Source organism: Papaver somniferum, chromosome 1 (genome assembly GCF_003573695.1).
Source record: "Papaver somniferum cultivar HN1 chromosome 1, ASM357369v1, whole genome shotgun sequence".
Classification (NCBI taxonomy): Eukaryota; Viridiplantae; Streptophyta; class Magnoliopsida; order Ranunculales; family Papaveraceae; genus Papaver; species Papaver somniferum.
Window position 1 is genome coordinate 200013785 of NC_039358.1, and position 5870 is coordinate 200019654.

Consider the following 5870-nt stretch of genomic DNA (forward strand, 5'->3'; position numbering starts at 1 on the left):
ATGGAGGCCGTGGAAGTGATCATGGAGGTGGTATTCGAGGTGGTGGTGCATGAATATGTTTTGTTATTGCACTTTGATGTTTTGGATTATAGTTTAACTTTTAAGACTATAGCTTGGATTTCCGTTTTAAATGTTAGTTATCACTCTGAATTGTATTTCTAGTTTAACTTTTAAGAATATAACTTAGATTATCATCCACTTTGTGTTTTTTATATTAACAGTATTAGGTTCGGCCGTCCCGTGAAGTTTATTAATGGGACGAACAAAGATACTTTTACGCAGTCACAACAGTTTCGGTCCAAAATCATAATTCCATTATAGAGCCGAACTTAAACTATACAGATGTTCGTCTCATTCGACTTCTCTTTTTCATTTGGACGAACTTATTACTTAACCTTAATGGAGTTTTGTAGATCAGAGTGTCAAGTTCGACCCAAAAGTATTAATCCTTTTTGAGCCGAACTCATACTATAGAGAAGTTCGTCTCGTTCGATTTCTGTTAAATTTAGGCCGAACCTGTAGTTCAATTGAGATTTGTAGATCAATGAAGTTTGGCCCAAAAGTAGTATTCATTTTTGAGCCGAACTAAATCTATAGAGAAGTTCGTCTCGTTCGATTTGTCTTAATTTTAGGCCGAACCTTACATTTCAAATTCACAAATTTCGAGGAACGACTAGTTTTTTTTTTTTTTTTAAACTAGCCGTTACTCACGTAGCTTCTATGTATACCCACTCTAGATGCCCATTTTTTATTCATATCTCTGGAAAAAATGGCAGTTCATGCTCTCAACTTTACTTTAGATGAAGATGTATCACTATGCACACACTATGTAGCCTATTATCCAAAAATGGGTGAACAACGTCGCATGAATGGTATAATGAGTCAGAGTTATTGAGGAAAAATTCATGAAAGCTTCTGCTCCGACACCGGGAACCCTCACAACCGAGATCGTGCCGCGTTATTTTGTCGATTGTTTGATATTAGTGGATTGCCCGTGCCATTATGGCACTGGGCGGAAGGGGTGCTGGTGCTATGGCTGATGCCTTCGTCCGTGTATCGGGTCGACATTCACCAATTTGTAAATATCACCACGATATTTTCTTACAAACAAAATAATTAAAAATCAGGTTTTATTAAGCAGTAGGTCGCAACAACTTCTTTAATAGCAATTCAATAATCACCCATACTAATTTTTCGACCTGTAGATGGTGGCATAACTTCTTAAGACTTAAGAGTAGGACAACTCATTTTCTACTTGTCAGCTACATTTTTAGTGCATAATTATTGCACTAAAGGCTTAAAACATATGCATTGGCAAATCACGACTGCCAAGTTAAGAATAAGAATACATGTAGATGATGGCTTGGCGAAGCAAGAACCTCATGGACGCGATTAGGTGTATGGTAGCTCCACAGAGCTTCATTAAAAAAATATCAGGTTTCCTGGGCATTCCACTATATCTTTGGACCATGCCTTTGCGCCACAGAGCTTCATGCAAAATCAGGCTTCCTGGGCATTCCACACTCTCTCAGGATCATTCCTTTGCGGTTCATATCTAGTATAAACTGAAAGAGAGGTATTCACATATAAAAGTACACAACTTGTAAGAGAGTAAACATAAACATTACTGACATAATTAGCATCTTTGTCCATGACAGCAGAACTATTGGAACAATTAAAGGTGCAAGATAAATAAATTTCATCAATCATCATCTGGCACATAGTTAACAAACACACGTAAAGAACCAATGCAAACTATTGGTTCGTAATTAATAACCACAAACAGCCAATACAGATGCTTTGTACCTTAAGTCCAAGACTAAGAGAATTTTAACATATACTGGTGGATTCTTTTGTCAAAAGAATAACATTTTTATAATCTTTAAGTATTAAGTATAAATCTACGAACTAAATTGTCAAAAGTGTGGCTCTTCGAAGCATTCTTTTGTCAACTAAGATTCTTGAAAAAAAAAGAACAATTCATAAGGAAAGACCTATAAAGTTACTTTGGGATTTTATAAAAGAAGAAATGCACTTAAATGTGTAACGGGATAGAGGTGTTTAGCGACTAAATTCCTGAATGAAAATTAATGACTTTCCTACCAAGTGCACCCTTCCCCTTCATTTTTATAACATCTGCGGCTAGTATCATGCCTTGTGAGAACAAAACTGAGTCAGAAACCAGAAAAATCCAATTAATATAAACAATCCAATAGGGTTTACATGGAGCCTACAATTTTGTCAAACTTGCGGTACTGGAGAGTCACGCATCATGCACCGGTGACTGTTGGTTCACTTCATTTAGTGCAGACTTGGTAGAGATGCTATAACACCCATCACATCTTCACCAACCACATACGTCTGGTTATCTATAACCCTGTGAGAGATGCAATAATGATTTTCTCTTAGACATTTACACAAACAGGTAAGGTTAACAAGTTGTAATCTTTACAACTTAAATTTGATGTAAATTTCTGCCTCGTGAACACTCTCAATGACGTAGATGAGTATGTCTGTGAACCATATGAGAATATCGTTTAACAACATTAAGAAAAGGTTCTAGCATTTTCTTATTCTAACTATAGAGACACCAAAACGATTGAGTCAGACTTCGGCTAGGGGTTTCAGTCTACTCTACCCAATCTAAAGTCATATCTAATAACTGTCCAGAAAAAATATGAGAGATTGCGAAATTTGACTTCTGGATAACCAAAGAAAATAGGCTAAAAACCCATAGTGCATCCAAATGTTGAGAATCAGAATTCATGCATCCTTGAGGCATTTATTAGCATTGCTCTTAAAATTAGGATTCAAATGGTAAAGATAGATAAATTCTTACCTGATAGCTATATACTACTGTTACTACCAATATCCTGTTGGGTATTTATACAAACAACGAGCGTTCAAATCCTTAAATTTGACTAAATCTTCATTAAGATTTCATCTAAGATGATTTTTTTAATTATTTCGTCATACATTTTTTTACCCCTAGAACTTGCATTCATTTCACAGAGTCACAGATTCCATTATCACATTTCTACTTCATCAATTTATCTTACTACAATTTTGTTAGGCATTTCTACAAACAACCAATGTTCACAACCTTAAATCTTCAGTTGTGCTACATCTAAAAGAAAGAAAAATGTAAAAGAACTCGGTAAGCAAAATTTTAAATTAGCGCGTGGAATTAACCCATTGTGGAAGTAGTTCTTACCAATATCTTTGAAGGAGATGGTGAGGAACATAAAATTTGATAGAGATACGAAGCTGTATATGCTATACGAAAACGAAATTAGTATGAATTGAAATCGAAGTTAGTAGCAAGACCAGTTTTGACAAATCCAATTTTAATGCATACTAATTTTCAATTTCACTTCCATGCCTGTTGTACGTAAAAGAGTTGCTTGTTATTAGTGGTGGTGGGTAACGGTGGCGGTGAAGGATAAAGAAAGATAAATAGATGGACACATCAATTTGGGGCATGCAATTGAAGAATAATATCGAGTTAGAGAAAATCAATGGTGAAGGAAAATCACATGGAGAGTTGAGAAAAGTTTTTACGATTAGGTTAGGGCACTAAATTGGATATAAAAAATTGAGGGGAACAACAACAATTCGACGAAGAAGAGAGTAAGGAAGTGGTGTTGGGGATTATGGTGGCGATAGTGTTGATGGTGGTGGTTTGTGTGGGAGAAGATGAAGCTGAAGGAGGCCTGGTCTGTAATGGTGGTGAAGGTGTTTCGGTGATAATGGTAGAGGAAAAAACGATTTTGCATAGATATAACAGGGAGTACCTATTTTCTCCTCAAGTTCTGAGAATTTACCAAAATCTGACGAATAGGCAAACGAAACAATAAAATCACAGAGGGGCAATCTTATCCAGTGAAAAAGTAACCAAAATTCCATGGGACACCAAACGAATCAATTTGTGTCATATTATAGATAAGAAAACAAGTTGAAGATTTTACTGCTTTAATTCGGATTGTAAAGCGATATCGACTTAAGGGTGAAATCATTGCTGAAACTGAAGAGTGGTCACGAGCGGAATGGTGACGATAGAAGGGAAAGGATTTTGAATACGTCGCTCAATACCGCATCCTTGAGGACTTCCTCAAAAAAACGTATGCAATTCTAATAAACCATATTTGGGTTTTATTAAACTATTTAGTATTATGTAGTGTGCATTTTATATGTAGCTTCGGAACTTAATCTAAATATGAATGAAAACTAATGGAATTACCAAAAATATATGTAGCTTCGGATCTTAATCTAAAAGAATATGTGATGTTCGTATGTAAATGAATTCTTTATTGTAAGCCGAACCTGCAAAATCCCACAAGTGCTCCTGCAACTTGTTAGGTTTAGCTGTTTTTGTTGTATTCATTTTAAGACGAACATATCTCTGTAACTTTGGTATCAGTTTTGCATCTAGGTTCGGCCTAAAATTGTGTATTACATTTAAGCCGAACAAATCTGTGGAACATATTTATTAACAAACACATAGATAAGAAAAAGCCAAAATATTTAAACTGTATGGTGTATTTAAGGATACATTATATGTGATTTATAATCTTACCTCATCCTCACAAAAAAAGACAACCGATCCTTTATGAAAATTCCAAAAAGACTTCATCTTTACGTTTTATGGACATCTTAATCTTACCGCGGATTCATTGACCTCATCCTCTTCATCTTCACTTGTTTCTTCATCCGTCGTTACAATTACTTGATCTTCCGTAAGAGAGATGTACGAAGCTTTCCAAAGGTCCATTTCCATCGCAGTAGTTTGCACTCTAATCCATCAAGTAATTATGTTGGAGTCCCGTCCAAAAGACTTCACAATTCAAAGGAGGTAATGGGAAACCGTTCTTAAGCTTGAGGCCGAGAAAATGACATCCTTGAACAAACGCAAGAACGAGTCTTCTATCTTTTAGACTCTGACGATAAGGTTTTTTTGGCGACACATAAGTAAAAGTATTACCAACCCTCCCGAAATAATGAACTAAGCAATCAAAAGTCTCCGCTATAAAAAACCCACAAATCGGCATTTGCATCCAATAGTCGCTTGTGATGACGGAATACCCATGTATACATCGTTCGAATGCAATATACTCCGACACCACCCATTCGTCTCCTCTTGGACCCCCTCTCATCATTGCCTTGTAGAAGTTCTTGTTTCGACGCAATGTTTGTAATAACCGATTCCTTATATACTTGATTTCGTCTCCTTGCCACTCCGAATTCTTCGCCTCTTCAAAAGGTCCTAGTTGTTTTGCCGTGACATGATAATCGCAATTTCCATCCCCTTCGACATCGTCCATGGTTATAATGTAGTCAAGAATAATTTCGGGTAGCTCTTCCATGTAATTGTCATATATCATATTAGTAGGGCGCAAGTACTTACCATCCTTATCCTTTTTAGGTCCTTTCAGTTTTCCCACCGCATATATAGTCTTCTTTTCATTCGTCTTGATTTGTTTCCCCATTTCTTGCGAAGGAAACATCTTCCCTTTGAGTTTAACGTCTCTTGGGGTATCATTTTGGTTACTTGTTTCGCCGTTATCTTTGCTCGGACGACCACGTTTCCTTGAAACCTTAACTTCTCCCAACTTTATCAATTTCTCAATTTCCATATTTTCCGTTTTGTACTTTGCATTATGATGCTCAATTCCTGATGGATCTCTTTTGTTAGCCAACAACTTGTTTTTTGCTCTCTCCTTTTTTCGTGTCAATTTGGTACTTTTCTACCTTTTTACTCACCCTTTTCCGGTTCCAAAAGATCCTCCTCGGTGAAAGGATAAATGAACGTTCTCAAGTTGTGGTAACTGATTTGCTTTTGACCCCGGTATGCACTTCGGTACTTCTCAGCT

General features: G+C 36.3%; 1 long non-coding RNA gene across 2 annotated transcripts; it reads right to left on the reverse strand.

The window, feature by feature from the left end:
- Nucleotides 1-1145: 1145 nt before the first annotated feature.
- LOC113311903 lies at nt 1146-3806 on the reverse strand. 2 transcript variants are annotated; one of them, XR_003341617.1, is made up of 3 exons: nt 3215-3806; nt 2235-2377; nt 1146-1565 (listed from the first exon to the last, which is right to left on the reverse strand). It is a non-coding gene; the product is annotated as an uncharacterized LOC113311903 (long non-coding RNA). The 2 variants fall into 2 exon arrangements; XR_003341616.1 differs by having other exon boundaries at nt 1146-2377.
- Between the last annotated feature and the right edge of the window lie 2064 nt (nt 3807-5870).